General features: G+C 37.3%; 1 long non-coding RNA gene across 2 annotated transcripts; it reads left to right on the top strand.

Annotated features, from left to right (window-relative positions):
* Positions 1-1,529: 1,529 nt before the first annotated feature.
* On the top strand, positions 1,530-6,317 carry LOC105472840 (uncharacterized). Of its 2 annotated transcripts, none has more exons than XR_011621748.1 (3): positions 1,530-1,637; positions 4,050-4,107; positions 5,149-6,317. It is a non-coding gene; the product is annotated as an uncharacterized lncRNA (long non-coding RNA). The 2 variants fall into 2 exon arrangements; XR_981859.2 differs by having other exon boundaries at positions 1,541-1,727; positions 5,149-6,316.
* Positions 6,318-17,375: the final 11,058 nt, after the last annotated feature.

Here is a 17,375-nt window from a genome sequence, read left to right as displayed (position 1 = left end):
TATTTATTATTTTATTTTCCTTTCAAAATGCTAGGCTGTGCAGAGATACTTTCATAAACTGAAGAATTGCATGATGATTCATCTCAAAAGATTACAAATTAATAAATTGCTCTGAGAGAATCAGTATGAAGGGGCAAATCAGGCTTCTCCAATATTCCTCTAGTGTAGGGATTTGTAACCATTTTCACACCAAAGACTGGGAAAATCCAGTGAAGCTTACAGACTCGTTCTCAGTATATGATTTTTACTGAAGTAAAACATACGTATCATACAATTTTCCACTTTTAAGTGTACAGTTTAGTAGTGTTGAGATCTCCAGAATGTTTTTATCATATAGAATTGAAACTCTGTATGGATTAAACAACGAAACTCCTTTCCGCCTGTCCCCAGCCCCTGGTAACAACTATTATGCTTTCTATATCTACACTGTAAATAGTGTTGCTATGAACATACACGTACAAAGATCTCTTTGAGAACCTCACTTTTTTGGGGGTAAATACCCAGAAGTGTGATCGCTGAATATCATACGATATTGACATTTGTAATTTTTTGAAGGAAGTCAGTACTGTTCTCCATAAAGTTTGCACCATTGTACAATCCAACCAACAATGCACAAGGGTTTCAACTTGTCCATATCCCTGCTAACACACATGTTACTTCCTGGTTTTGTTTGTTTTCGATACTTTCTATCCCAATGTATGTGTGGTGATATCTCACAACAAAATGAATTTCTCCGATGATTAGTGATACTGAGGATCTTTTCATGTTTGCTCGACTTTGCATATCATCTTTGGAGAAATGCTTATCCAAGTTTCTTGCCCACTTTTAATTGGATTACTTGAACTTTTGTTCTTGAATTGTAGGAGTTCTTTACATATGCTAGATATTAACCTCTTATCAGTTATGTGATTTGCAAATATTTTCTCCCACTTCATGGGTTCTCTTTTTACTCTGTTCATGATATCCTTTGACAAATGAAAACTTTTAAGTTTGATGAGGCCTCATTAGCCTATTTTTACCTTTGTTGCCTGTGTGCTCACTATAATTTTTATACATTTGTAAAATAAAATACTTAGGCTTACAAATAAATTTAATTATTTTGAAACATATTAGTCAAACTATAGAGACTATAAAATTCAGTTATGTATGTGATCATATTGATACATCAAATGATTAAATCTTAAGGCTGGACTCATACGTAGCAAAATATCGTGGTAGTTTTGCTTGTAAATGTGAAGCAGGTTCACTCTGCACTGGTTCCCAACTTGCTTTCGTTTGATGTGATAGAACACCTATACATAATGAGTTATAGGAAGTAGATGTATTACTTATAAATAGACAGAAAGAGACAACAGAAGCCTAGTATTGCTTGTAAGCTAGCCTGCCATGGCTCAGGAAAGCTGCCCAGGGTGGGTAGAATCTTATCTGTGCATACCTTAATTGTACCATGGCTGAGAGACCTTGGAAACCAGCACATAATGGGTTTTATAACCCCAGAGTTCCATGGATCACTGAGTTAAGGCATTGAAGGACATTCTGTTTCTAGGGAAGGACTGGGAAAGAGACCAGGCTGTTCCAGACAGTTCTTTCTTATCTCAGGACATTGCATTCACAGCACATTCTACAATCGTTCTTGAGTAAGTGAGAAAATGGGGAGAAATGGGTTGGTCTAAGGTCACCCAGAGAATTATTCTCCAGTCAACATATTTCAGTATATCTGCAGCAAGGTAATGTGATATGAAAATATACAAAATTTTAATTGGTGACAAGATAGGCCAGTCACTCTAATACTACTTTGTATTGTTTACGTCTATCTAAGATGTACTAAATTTCAGTTAGATACATTAGTGAACATAAAGATTTAACTTTTTTTGTTCCCCTACAAAGTTCATAGGTTGAATCCCATTGTGGGCTGTGGATGCAGAACCATTGTTGTAGTGCTTGGGTACATGGTCCAACAATGGTTATTAAGAAAAGTGAAATACTAATTTTCCCCCACCACACACCCCTATTATACTCTTCAAGGGCCTTCTATCCAATATTGTCCAAAACAAATTCCCACACGTAAGGACCTTAAAATCAATACGGTGCAGAAGACAGGCTGCATAGCAGAAGAAACAACTCTGTCAACATGTTTATTTTTTTATTTTTTTTATTTTTTTGAGACGGAGTCTTGCTCTGTCACCCAGGCTGGAGTGCAGTGGCCGGATCTCAGCTCACTGCAAGCTCCTCCTCTCGGGTTCACGCCATTCTCCTGCCTCAGCCTCCCGAGTAGCTGGGACTACAGGCACCCGCCACTTCGCCCGGCTAGTTTTTTGTATTTTTTAGTAGAGACGGGGTTTCACCATATTAGCCAGGATGGTCTCGATCTCCTGACCTCATGATCCGCCCGTCTCGGCCTCCCAAAGTGCTGGGATTACAGGCTTGAGCCACCGCGCCCGGCCAACATGTTTATTAAAAAGTCCTTTAGGTGTCAAGATTATTTTACTGACAACAATTAATTAAATTAACCTTACAAATATACACATTTAAAAAATTTTAAAAATCTTTTGCAATGTTCTTTCCTTATGGATTTTTATAACAAGAAACATTAAGATTTAAGGCCATTCGGCCGGGCGCGGTGGCTCAAGCCTGTAATCCCAGCACTTTGGGAGGCCGAGACGGGCGGATCACAAGGTCAGGAGATCGAGACCATCCTGGCTAACCCGGTGAAACCCCGTCTCTACTAAAAAATACAAAAAACTAGCCGGGCGAGGTGGCGGGCGCCTGTAGTCCCAGCTACTCCAGAGGCTGAGGCAGGAGAATGGCGTGAACCCGGGAGGCGGAGCTTGCAGTGAGCTGAAATCCGGCCACTGCACTCCAGCCTGGGTGACAGAGCGAGACTCCGTCTCAAAAAAAAAAAAAGATTTAAGGCCATTCAATAAAACAGATTTTCACAATAGGCATACATGAGTACTTAGCCTTGACAATCTCCATATTGGCAATTAAAAAGTAATTCCTTGCAAGAAAGAATATTTGTAAAGGAGATATAACTCACACATATGTCTCATTCCTTGGAAACTGATTCAATCAGAGAGCCAAGAAAAATACTGAATAAAATATAAATTTTCACACTTTATGAACTAGGGAAAATGGAGTGAATTAAAGCCAAAACTCCAGGAGCTACTTCTATTGAATAAAGCAGCAGGGATTCTTCAGTTGGTCAGTTGTCCTAGCAAATAAGAGTCTATAATTAAATCAAGACCCTAACAAAATGACATTTATAATGAAGGAAAATGGCTGACAGGTAATAAGACGTGTGTGAATGTGTCTTAAAAGCTTATCAAAGCAAAAGAACAATATTTTCAAAGGAACTTTGTAAAAATATAATTTACAGAAATCATCGAATTGTGAGCAGACATATTAAGCAGGCAATTTAATTGCCCTTGACCTACTTCAGCAGTTGAGTCTTTCTTGGTATTCCTTCTCTTTTAGGGATTTCTTTTCTTTTTATAATTTTTTTCTGAAATAAAATGTCAAGTTACATCAAGTATACCTTATGATTTTTGTTTGAAATGTAAAAAGGTTTATAAGGCTAGAGTTAGCATCATATATATATAATATATAAATATATACACATCTGTATGTGCATAACAACACACATTATACAACCACATATATAGATATACAGCTTATCTATAGTAATGTTTACCTTATATTAATTAAAATAGTTGTTTCGTTGGTAATGTTAACTTCTCTGAAATTAACACAACTTTACAGTAAAAAATAAAGAGGGAGTACTGCTAAAGAGAATTTTTAATGTCCTTAAATAAGCAATTTACAATTTCCATAAAATCAGTGAGTAATAGGCAAATTTATTTTGGGATTTATAGTTAAAACCAACACAAGTAAACAAAGTTGAACCAGACATATCGAAATCATTCAGACCAATGTATTTGACGTTACTTGCTGTATGACATTTATTTCATTTACTCTAATTTGTAGTATATATGCTTTGTATGAGTGCTAATTCAACTAACATGTATGTATTGTACATTTCACTTGTGTAGACCATATTTCAAGTGTGCTGGTAGACTTTCTCCTTGGATGAAAACATTTGTTATACAGGTAACTTTTATATGCTTGTACATCAAACATTGCATGGGTGAAAGTTTGCTCTTGAGTATGTGTGTGTGAAATGTTGCTTTAGAATGATCACAATTACAAGGAAATGTATTCTTTTCTAAACACAGGCAACTGTTCTAGATTTTGTGTATGGCCTTTTCCATACTCTTGTAATTCTCACAACACAATATCCATTCAATAAAAGTCTGCGACAATGTTATTTCACTTATATTGCTCAACTATTGCATCCCTTTCATCAGTTGAGTATGAAACAAGAAAAAAAAGTACACATATATAAAAGATAGATATATCAGTTGATTGGATGGATAGAAGAATAGATACAAGATATGTAGATAGATTGGTAAGTGGGAAGGCAAAGGATAGAATTAGAAAGAGAGAGAGAAAGAATGAGAGAGAGCCCAAGAGAAAAGAAAGACGACAACATAGCATTTTAAAGCATAGCTTTCTAAAATCAGATCTCTGGATTCGATTGCCTCAATCAGAGTGCTGGATTTATACTTGACTCTGTGGTCATAGAAGAGTCTTTAAATATATACATATATTTTTTTTAAGTTTCATTTTCTTTTCCAATTTAAAAAACATAATAATTTAAACAGAAATATAAAAATCAACTTAAAATGGCCAGGCACAGTAACTCACGCCTGTAATCCCAGCACTTTGAGAGGCTGAAGCAGGTGGATCACAGGAGGTCAGGAGTTCGAGACCAGCCTGACCAAAATGGTGAAACCCCATCTCTACTAAAAATACAAAAAATTAGCCAGGCATGGTGGCGGGCACCTGTAATCTCAGCTAGTCAGGAGGCTGAGGCAGGAGAATTGCTTGAACCCCAGGAAGCGGAGGTTGCAGCGAGCCAAGATCATGCCATTGTACTCCAGCCTGAGTGACAGAGCAAGACACTTTCTCAACAAACAAACCAAAAAACTAAAATGCGTATGAATACCTATAAAAAGGTCGTATAAAAAGGGCTTACTTTTAAATGAAATTCTTGCAATGACTAATATCTTTTTTCTTTTCTTTTTTGAGGCAAGGTTTCACTCCGATCTCTAAGTCTGGACTGCAGTGGCACCAACTTGACTCACTGCTGCCTCCACCTCCTGGGTTCAAGCGATTCTCCTGCCTCAGCCTCCCAAGTGAATGGGACTACGGGTGCACATCACCATGCCTGACTAATTTCAATATATTTTATAACTTAAAATAACACCCACTACAAAGAGTAGGAAACAAATGTTTTCAGAAAAATGGGGAGAGTATAGTTATACTTTTTGAAGCCCTCCTAATATTATTAGTATCTTTTCTTTCTAGATTAATCCAAACACTGCAATTTCCTGAAAATACAGTGCAGAGAAGTATATTGTGAAGAACGAGAGTGGAAATGCATAGTCTTGACCAATGAAACTGACTTCGGGGAAGAAGTATTTTAGGGAAGGAAATAATTCCACAGGTGGTGCACATTGGAGATTGTTTATCCACTTATGTTTTCAAGTTTCATAATAAACCAGAGAAGTAAGCAGAAATTGTAACAAGAGAATACATATTTCAAGATGATGAATCTTGTAAAATTAACTTCTTTCAGAGATAAATATATGAAAATATTCAAACATGGGCCGTCTCAGTGAAAAAAAAAACTATAAAAAAAGAAACAGTTAAAATTATTATGTCTAGACATGATATACACAATATTTCAGAGACAGTTTTAGAAATGTCTTGTCAATATTAATGAATAAAGGAAGATTGCTGCAAGAGATTTACATTTACATAAACTCCACTTTGCATGTGGAGGGACTACATCTCGAGAAACATTTCCACCTGTTTGCTGTGCCTATTCATCATGTTGGTGAATGGCATGCATTTCTTAACTCTTCTTGATTGGGTAGAAGTAATGTATTGTAAGTTGCAAGTGTTACTGAATCATTCATGTTCTCATTTTATTGTTCTACCCTGTTTAACAACAAGTCCAGCTAAATACATCAAGCCTGAAAATGTGCATTTTCCTAGGTGTGATATCCTGGTCTTGAGACTGGTATTGCGGGCATTGCTAGAGATGGAGAGTTTGCAAGCACTTTGACCACAGGTTTAAATGTTCTTTACTAATGCCACTTTCAGTGCCAATGCTTATATTGTAGTTCCATGTGAGCGTATCTACCTTTTTCTTAGATTGGCCTAGACTCAGGAGGTAAAGAAAAGCACACTATTTTTACCTCTCCTTATAAAATAAGATCAGAAAATTATAAATAACTTATTTTGTTGTTGTTGTTGTTGAGACAGTCTCACTCTGTCACCCAGGCTGGGGTGCAGTGGTGCGATCTCAGCTCACCGCAACCTCCACCTCCTGGGTTCAAGTGATTCTCCTGCCTCAGCCTCCCAAGTAGCTGGGATTACAGGCGGGTGCCACCATGCCTGCCTAATTTGTTGTATTTTTAGTAGAGATGGGGTTTCACCGTGTTAGCCAGAATGATCTCGATCTCCTGAGCTCAGGATTCACCCGCCTCGGCCTCCCAAAGTGCTGGGATTACAGGCGTAAGGCACTGCATCCATCCACAACTACCTTTTTTAAAATATGATAGCTATGATTAATGTAAGATACGTAGAACACAGAATTACTGTCATGAAAACTAAAGGGTTTTAAACACTAGTTTAGATTAAGGTAGAGGCTATATAAAATTGGATGAGTAATAACTTAACAATCTTTAAAGTAGTTTTGCTATAGAAGATAGGGAATATATAAACAAAAATGAAATAATTAAGCAATGATATAATGGAAAGTTAATGATAACCTATTATAGGATTAATAGATAATCTTTGTTGATTTTAGAAAATAAACACCAATTCTCCACTAATTAAAATAAAAGTACTTATGGACTAGGAAAATGGTAAAAAGTCTCATGAATGCACATAGAAAGGTAGATGCATATTCAAAGAAAAGAAATAAAAACAAAGCAGTGCAAGACAAAAACAACAGCAATTTCTATACCTTGATGGCACTGGCAAACTTGAATCAAAGAAAAGCATAGAGAAATAAAAGCCAGAGTAAGAAAAGTCAGATTAATGTAAGACTACTTTGTGACAAAAATAAACCTCATAACACAGTTGGGCAATCTTTCTAAACTTTGAGGGCAAAACATCTTGCCCCAATACTGCAGTATTGAGATAAGTTTTCTTTCATATCTTTGTAGATCATGTACAATTTCAGATATGCAGCATCACAGGGGATCTGAGATGATTTAGGAATATGAACATTGACTCAATTGAGGCCCCTTGCAAGGAAAGTCTAAGGGAGGAATTCTTGTAAAGGTAATTCTTCAGGTAGCATTCTTAGAAGCGGAATAGAGAAACTGACTGGCTAGACAACTAAGAAAGAATGAGATCTTAATTAGAGACAAGAAGTGGCCCAGTTTCATAGGGTTACTGGAGCATGAATGGCACCATAATATTGGAACATCTTTGAGGGCACATCACCAGCCTTTGTACCTCTGTGCCAGTCAGAGGGACACTGGATGACTGGCTGCCCTCGGAGCCATAACTAATAGAGACAACTGTGAGCCACCAATCAAAGCAAACAGAGAAGGGGCACAACGGCTCAGTGAAGTGGCTCTGACTGGGGTCCAAGACATCCTTACATTTCCTCCCCTACAATGCTTAGATTAACTTCTTTATTAGTAACATTACTCTTCACAATTGCTGTGAAATGTAATAAAAGGAACATGAATGTGAGGATCTAGAGTCAATGCTGCTTTGGTTGGTACCAAGGCTATAACAAATATATGTGTCATCCCTCTTATTCTCTTTGAATCTAGATTCCATTTTCAAGCACCAAATACTTCTGCTGAACTCACTTCTGAGCAACTAAATAGTGGCTTCCCTAGTAGATTAAAACTGAACCTTATCCCTGAAATGTCTGGGTTCTTGGTAACCAAGATTATCTAAGTCTCCATCTGCTAATATCATTACAGTTAAATGTGTCATATTGCAGGGGCAGGGGATAACGATGGCCAACTAGAAATAGCGGCAATCAGAGGCTCCCATCAAAAAGAACCATAATAAGCATGTGAATCCTTCACCAGCAACCAAGGTATCCAGGTTCTCATCAGAACTGACTAGGAAGCTGGCACCATCCACAGAGAGGAAGGAAGAGTATTATAGGATTAATAGATATGAATCTATTAATTAATAGATTGATTAATAGAGTCAATCTATTAATTAATCTACACACTGTAGATTGGTGTAGCAGCCCACCTGAGAGTCACGTGGTCAGGGAAGCCCCCATCACCCAGCCAAGGGAGGTGGTGAGTGAGTGTGCTACCCAGCCTGGGAAACCATGCTTTACCACAGAACTATGTAAACCATGGAGCAGAAGATCCCACTCACAAACCCACGCCAGGGAGCCATGCAGATTATCAACAGCCTCTCAGCTGGAATATTCTTAAGCCTACTGAGCTCCCAGGGAGAGAGGCGACCAGCACCACAGCTACAGCTACTTGCTGTCTAAGCCATTTCAGCTTCTTGGGGAAGGGGCAGCAGTCAGCATTGGGACTCACAATTTCCTAAAACGCTAAGCTCCCTGGGCACGGGAAGGGTGGCATTCATCTCTATAGCTCCAGGTTGTGATTTTCCGCTGCTGGAGCCAGGGAAGCTGGACGGCTTGGTTCTAAGACGTGTCCCCCACAGCCCAACACACCAGCTGTGGAAGACTGCAGCCAGATTGCCTCTTCAGGCCTGACCCTGTCTCGTTCTTCCTCACTGGGCGGGGCTTCCATGCAAGGACTCCTGTAACTCCAGCCAGAGGCTCAGGGACAGAACCCGGATTTCCCTGGGCCTGATCCACTAGGGGATGGGTGGCCACAGACTCTGTGGGCCAGCAGACTTAGCCTTTCCTCCCAGTAGTTCTGAGGAATAGGGGCAGCTTAGACGAGTGGGTTTCCCCCCAGCAAAGCACACCCCCTCCACCAAGGGACAGTCAAGGGGCTTCGTTAAACATGTCCTGTTTCCCATTTCACCCAACTGGGTAAGACCCTCTGACAGGGGTTGTCAGACATCCTATAAAGAAGCGATCCTACTGGCATCAGGTTGGTGGCCCTCGAGGTCAGAGATCCCAGAAGAAGGAGCAGGCACTCATCTTTGCTGTTCTCCAGCCACCTTGAGTGACATCTCCAGGAGTGAGAGTGAACCAGGTGAATGGAGCCTGAAGCGAACCCCCAGCAAACCCAGCAGCCCTACAGAAGAGAGACATGACCATTGAAAGAAAAACAAACAAACAGAAAGCAACAATAACAGCATCAACGACAAGATAAAAGCCCCCCCCCAAAAAAAAAAACCATCAAAGCGTTGGCAGCCACAAAGATCGAAACTAGACAAACTCACAAAGATGAGAATCAACAACAAAAAAAGCTGAAAACCCAAAAGGCGAGAGTGTCTTTTCTCCTCCAAATGATCACAATGTCTCTCCAGCAAGGTCACAGAATTGGACGGAGGGTGAGATAGACGAATAGACAGAAGTAGGTTTCACAAGATGGGTAATAAAAAAACTACCCTGAGCTAAAGGAGCATGAGCTAACCCAATGCAAGGAAGCTAAGAACCTTGATAAAAGGCTAGAGGAGCTGCTATCTAGAATAACCAGTTTAGAGAGGAACATAAATGACCTGAAGATGATGAAACACATAGCACGAGAACTTCATGAAGCATATGCAAGTATCAATAGCTGAATGGATGAAGCAGAAGAAAGGATGTAAGAGTTTGAAGAGCACATTGCTAATATAAGACATGCAAAAAAGATTAGAGAAAAAGAATAAAAATGAATGAACAAAGCCTCCAAGAAATATGGGACTTCATAAAAAGACTGAACCTACAATTGATTGGAGTACCTGAAGAAGACAGGGAGAATGGAAACAAGCTGGAAAACACACTTCAGGATATTATCCAGGAGAACTTCCCCAGCCTAGCAAGACAGGCCAATATGCAAATTCAGGAAATACAGAGAACACCACTAAGATACCCCATGAGAAGATCAACCCCAAGACACGTTATCATCAGATTCTCCAAGGTCGAAATGAAGGAAAAAATGTTAAGGGCAGCCAGAGAGAAAAGCCAGGTCATTTACAAAGAAAAGCCCATCAGACTAACAGTGGACTTCTCAGCAGGAACTCTGCAAGCCAGAAGAGATTGGGGGCCAATATTCAATATTCTTAAAGAAAAGAATTTTCAACCCAGAATTTCATATCCATCCAAACTAATCTTCATGAGCAAAGGAGAAAGAAAATCCTTTTCAGACAAGAACAAGCTGAGGGATTTCATTACCACCAGGCTTGACTTGGAACAGCCCCTGAAAGAAGCACTAATTATGGAAAGGAAAAACCAGTACCAGCCACTGCAAAAACACACCAAAATATAAAGACCAATGACACTATGAAGAAACTGCATCAACTAGTGTGTAAAATAACCAGAGAGCATCATGATGACAGGATCGAATTCACACAACAATACTAACCTTAAATGTAAATGGGCTAAATGCCTCAATTAAAAGACACAGACTGTCAAATTGGATAAAGAGTCAAGGCCATTGGTGTGTTGTATTCAGGAGACTCATTTCATGTGCAAAGACACACATAGGGTCAGAACAAAGGGATAGAGGAAAATTTATTAAGCAAAAAACAAACAAGAAAACAGCAGGGGTTGCAATCCTAGTCACTGTCAAAACAGACTTTAAACCAACAAAGATCAAAAAAGACAAAGAAGGGCATTATGATAAAGAGAACAATTCAACAACAAGAGCTAACTATTCTAAATATATGTGCACCCAATACAGGAGCACCCAGATTCATAAAACAAGTTCTTAGGTACATACAAAGAGACTTAGACTCCCACACAATAATAGTGGGAGACTGTAGCATCCCACTGTCAGTGTTAGACAGATCAACGAGTCAGAAAATTAACTAGGATATTCAGGACTTGAACTCAGCTCTATAGACATCTACAGAACTCTCTCCACTCCAAAATCTACAGAACTGTCCACTCCAAATCAACAGAATATACATTCTTCTCGTTGCCACATGGCAATTAATCTAAAATCAGCCACATAATTGGAAGTAAAACACTCCTCAGCAAATGCAAAAGAACAGAAATCATAACAGTCTCTCAGACCACAGTGCAATCTAATTAGAACTTGGGATTAAGATGCTCACCCAAAACCACACAATTAGATGGAAATTGAGCAACCTGCTCCTGAATGACTACTGGGTAAATAATGAAATTAAGGCAGAAATCAAGAAATTCTTTGAAATCAATGAAAACAAAGAGACAGCATGCCAGAATATCTGGGACACAGCTAAAACAGTGTTAACTGGTCATTTACAGCACTAAATGTCCACATCAGAAAGCCAGAAAGATCTCAGATCGACACCCTAACATCATAATTAAAAGAGGTAGAGAAGCAAGAGAAAACTCATACAAAAGCTAGCAGAAGGCAAGAAATAACTAAGATCAGAGCAAAGCTGAAGGAGACATATATGAAAAACCCTCCAAAAATTCAATGAATCCAGGATTTGGTTTTTGAAAAATTTAACAAAATAGATAGACCACTAGCCAGGCTAATAAAGAAGATAAGAGAGAAGATTCAAGTAGACACAGTAAAAAATGGTGGAGGGGATATCACCACTGACCTCACAGAAATATGAACTACCATCAGAGAATATTATAAACACCTCTATGCAAGTAAACCAGAAAATCTTAAAGAAGTAGATAAATTCCTGGACACGTACATTCCTCCAAGACTAAACCAGGAAGAAGTCGAATCCCTGAATAGACCAATAACAGGTTCTGAAACTGAGACAGTAATTAATAGCTTACCAACAAAAAAAAACCCGGGGCCAGGTGAATTCATAACCAAATTCTACCAGAGGTACAAGGAGGAACTGGTACCATTCCTTCTGAAACTATTCCAAACAATTGAAAAGGTGAAACTCCTCCCTAACTCATTTTATAAAGCCAGCATCATCCTGTTACCAAAACCTGGCAGATACGCACACACAAAAATATAACTTCAGACTAATATTCCTGATGAACATTGATGCAAAAATTTTCAATCAAATACTGGCAAACTGAACCCAGCAGCACATCAAAAAACTTACCCATGACAATCAAGTAGGCTTCATCCTTGGGATGCAAGTCTGGTTCAACATATGCAAATCAATAAACATAATCTATCCCGTAAACAGAACCAAAGACAGAAACCATATGATTATCTCAACAGATGCAGAAACGGCCTTTGATAAAATTCAACATCCCTTCATGTCAAAAACTCTCAATAAACTAGGTATTGATGAAACATATATCAAAATAATAAGAGCTATTTATGACAAACTCACAGGCAATATCTTATTGAATGGACAAAAGCTGGTAGCATACCCTTTGAAAACTGGTACAAGACAAGGATGCCCTCTTTCACTACTCATATTCAACATAGTGTTTTAAGTTCTGGCCAGAGCAATAAGGCAAGAGAAAGAAATAAAGAGTATTCAGATGGGAAGGGAATAAGGCAAATCATCCTGCAGACAACATGATTTTTTCTTTAGAATACATTATCATCTCAGCCTAAAACCTCCTTAAACTGATAAGCAACTTCAGAAAGTCTCAGGATACAAAATCAATGTGCAAAAATCACAAACATTCTTTTACACCAACAACAGACAAGCAGAGAGCCAAATCATGAGTGAACTCTCATTCACAATCACTACGAAGAGAATAAAATACCTAGGAGTACAGCTTACAAGGGATGTGAAGGACCTCTTCAAGGAGAACTGCAAACCACTGCTCAGCGAAATAAGAGAGGACACAAACAAATGGAAAAACTTTCTGTCCTTATGGATAGTAATAATCAGTATCGTGAAAATGACCATACTGCCCAAAGTCATTTACAGATTCAATGCTATTCCCGTCAAACTACCATTGACATTCTTCACAGAATTAGAAAAACATACTTTAAATTTCATATGGAATTAATTTATTGTTGATAGAACAAGGGGATATCAATGTTAAAATTGTTTTCAAGAGAGATTTAACTTAGCACTTCTACAAAAAGTATATATGAGTCTCTTTAAATTCAAAGTAATCAATTAGTATTATTATATTTCTTAGATGGTTCCAATCAAGTAGGTGTGAAATAGTATCACACTGTGGCTTAATTTACATTTTCCCGATTACTAATGAGGTTGAGCATCTGTTCTTATGTTTACTCAACATGTGTTTTCTTTTTTTTGCTGCTATATCTTTTCCCCATTTTTCTCTTACCTTGCTTGTGTTTTTCATATTGATTTATAGAAGTTCCTTATATACTCTAAACATTAACATTTTGGCAATTATGGAAAATCTTTTTAAAGTTTAGTCTTGTTTTACTTTCTTTTCATAAAATGAATTCTTAGTTTCTATGTAGTAAACTTTGTTAGTCTTTTATTTTATGGTTAACAGAATTTGTATTTATTTAAGAAATTCTTGCTTAATAAATTTACTCAGATCCCAACATCAGAAAAATACCTAATATACTCTTTGAAAATATTTAGAGATCTGTTTCTTACTTCTAATTGTTTGATTCTCAAGTGATGGATTTCTGGTTACAAAGGTTGTTCTCACATCCCATTGTGCATCTGTATCACTTAGATGGTTCATTATAACATGAATTGCTGTCCCAACTCGAAGAGTTTGTGATTCAGCCATTCTGAGGTTGGGCCCAAGATTATAGATTCTAACATGTTCTCAGTTTATATCGATGCTCTGGACTAGGCACCATGCTTTGAAAATCAATTGTGCACACTATGAGGCTGGAAAACCAATTTAACTTATTTTCTCTAAGGATGGTCAATGCAGTTTATTTTCTGTAAGGATAATTTATTTTCTATGATTGTTTTAGAATCTCTACTAAAATAAGTCTATAAAGTCTATAATTTCCCCAGTGACCTAAAATGCCAAATGTCATACATAATTTTTATTTCTTTGTGGTTTTATAGCTCTTTTATTCCATTGATCAGTTTGTTTATTTCTGTTTAATAGCACATTAACTTATTTGTTTGGCTTTACAGAATAGCAAATTACCCAATATATTCTTATTTCATAGGATTTGCGGTATTCTTGGCCCTTAATTCTTGTATACATTTCATAATCAATATGAAAATGTCACAAGGAATCCTATGGGTATTTTGTTGAAACTGCACTAAATAATAAAACAATTTTCTGAAATTTGATGGCCTTTTTGTATTTTTTCCTCTGTACATACAATGTAATTTAATTATTTCTCTTTGAATTTTTTTCAGATAGTACTGAATATCTTTTTAAAGTTTAATTTGTCACTAAGTTAAATTTGTGTACCTATGTCTATCTTTCTATCTAAACTTATAAATAAACAGAATCTATAGCTATGTCACTACTTTTTTACAGTTTTTATTGTGAAATATGTGTAGGTTCACAGGCAGATGCACAAATAAGGTAGTGAGATCTGGTGTAGTCTTAACTTCATGTCCTCCAATGGTAACATGTAATTATAGTACCATATGAAATTTATAAAATTAGTCCTTGTACAATCCAGAGAATGCACTTTGATATTTTAAGGTTGACATACACTCATTTGTGTGAGTTTATATGTATTTGTGGTTTTCTCATATGTGCAGATTACTATAATGACCACTTAGTCAAGATAAAAAAGTGTTTCATCATCACAAAAATTCTTTGTGCTACCTCTTTATAGCCAAACCCATATCCCTGTGCACTCTCCCCTAAGCCATATCAACCACTATTCTATTCTCCATCTCCACACAGTTTTATCATTTTGACAATGTTATATAACAGAATCATGTATAATTTGTTTCTGATATTGAGATTTTTTACTTAGCATAATTCCATTGAGATGAATCCATTTTGATTTATCTATGGAGATTTGGAATGTACCTCTGTGGAGAGTTTTCAGAGGTTGTTGTAGGAAGCACATTATGAAACTTGACTTAATGCATTAATGTTGCTGGATTTCACAACAAAACCTTTACAGTCTTGATGCAATTTGTTGAACACATAATCACAGCATATAAAGGAAATCACACATAGTAAGCTCTACTATGCATTTATTTGCCACATCAAATCTGGAAAAGGCATGAACCTACAGAGATGTCAATGTCTCTTGAAGACATGACACCCTGGTCAGTGTGTTAAAGGCCAACTCACGTACAGTTACTTGAGGTGGCTTTCTTTCCATTATTTTTACCTTAAATGGGCAGTTAATTGGTTTTCCTCCTTCCCTACAGTTTGTTTCGGTCCCCAGGCAAGGCCCTGAAGTAAGTGCTGTGTAGTCGTCCTTGCCACGTGGAATGACTGCATGGGTAGATGTTCAAAGATAGCTCATAGTGAAAGCCTTTCACAGGGGGAATTTACCAATACCCTTGAACCCACCACAGCAAACAGGAAACAAACTCTTCTAATTTAATTATTTTTTTTTCAGAGTATACCAAACATGGGGGAAGCCGTACACCCTCAAGCACAAAGTAGGTAACAGGCTTTCCAGAGAAGCTGGTGAGCAGGTGAGACCCAATTATTCAGTGAACTCTCCTTAATTTTGGTTTTGCTACCATGCGTCATATGCTTATTATCTGCTAAGAGCTTGATACCCAAGTCTTTCTAACAAAATTACAAAGTAGATGTTATTTTTCCCATTTTACAGATGGTTAACTGAGGCTCAGAGAAAGGAAGTAACTTGTTCATAACTGCAGAACCAATAGGGGAGGAGTCAGGATTGACAGTGGGTCTGTCCTCTTTGCAGGCACGTGTTAACAGTCACTCCACAATCCTGTGGACTGCTGACTGTCCCTCTTCCCACCCCTTGCATCTGTTTGCTGCTTAACAGTCTATAGATCTCTCAGTCTGTGAAATCTCATTTGTACATCCCTCCTATCATCCTCCAAATCAAGTTAAAAATCTACAATATCCAAGGTGGCTCACATTTTACTCCAAGCATAACTTTGCAGCCCAACTTCCATCAATCACTACTTATGTATCCTCTACTCTCGGTTTTCCAGAACACCTTTGACTAATTTTTTAAAAATAATTTCAACTTTTATTTTATATACAGGGGATACATGTACAGGTTTGTTACATGAGTGCACTGAGTAATGTATCCATGCTGGCCCCTTTTCACGAGGATTCACACGGAAAGTAGAATTCTGGGAGAAGGAGGAGGAGGAGGAGGAGACAACACATTAATTCCTGGAATGTAAACTGTACCTGTAGGTCCACAATGGCTTTTGGAGAAAACCTCAGCAAAATGTAGGCAGTGATTATGTGGTAAACCACCATATCAGAAATGTGAAATTGAGAAAAAATGTACACCTTAGAAAAGAGGAAATAAGGTATACTCTATTTAACTAGTGTTGTCCTGGTAAAATGATGCATCTTGCATGAATGAAGAACTGCATTTTCAGGTATAACACTCATATGATGACCAAGGAAACCAGTGCTTGGAGATTTCAGCCCAGCATCTTCATCTGTTTGCCATGAGTAAAACACTTTGAAAGCATTCTTAATCACCTTTGGTGATGTGAAATCACATATAAGGAATATAGCCTCCTTGTCTTTTTGGCATTTTAAATATAAGTTTCCATGTCTTAATTACTGAATTATTAAAAACTGAAGCTTACTTCATGGTGGAGTATGAGTAAAGTGGTAAGGGTAGGTTACCAGCTCTACTATTTTAGTAATATGAAGGAGAAACATAACAATAAATATTTCAGTACTCTTTTAAAAATATTGGTTTTAAAAAGTTTGTCCTTACAAGTTTTAGGTATATTTTTGCTTTTGTTTTCCTAGAATATAAGTAAACATAATCATACATGTAGTTGATTGGTAATAAACAGTTTTTTCTTAATGAAGATAAACAATGTCACATGTACCTTAGCTCTCAATTCCTAGCTCTTTCTAATTGTTATTAGAGCAATCTAACTTCTAATATCTTTAAGATGGAAAGTCTTATGTATTTAATTCATTTTAATTTTATTTAGTTTACTGAATAAATTGTAATTTTTCTCAATTTGGTATTACAGTGGTACAACAGTTACAATAATAATCAATACCATTTAATGTATCCCAATGTATGTGCACACCTTTATATTCAATCATCCAGTTAGAATCTGTCTTATAAATTACCACTGAGTTATATTGCAATTCTGAAACTTTGTAATATTTTACAGAATTTCAGAGGTGCAGAGGCTAAGTTACCAAGTGAGTA

The sequence above is a fragment of the Macaca nemestrina genome, chromosome 4 (assembly GCF_043159975.1).
Source record: "Macaca nemestrina isolate mMacNem1 chromosome 4, mMacNem.hap1, whole genome shotgun sequence".
Taxonomy (NCBI): domain Eukaryota; kingdom Metazoa; phylum Chordata; class Mammalia; order Primates; family Cercopithecidae; genus Macaca; species Macaca nemestrina.
Note: the sequence above shows the minus strand (reverse complement) of the source record. Positions and strands in the feature narration are given on the sequence as shown.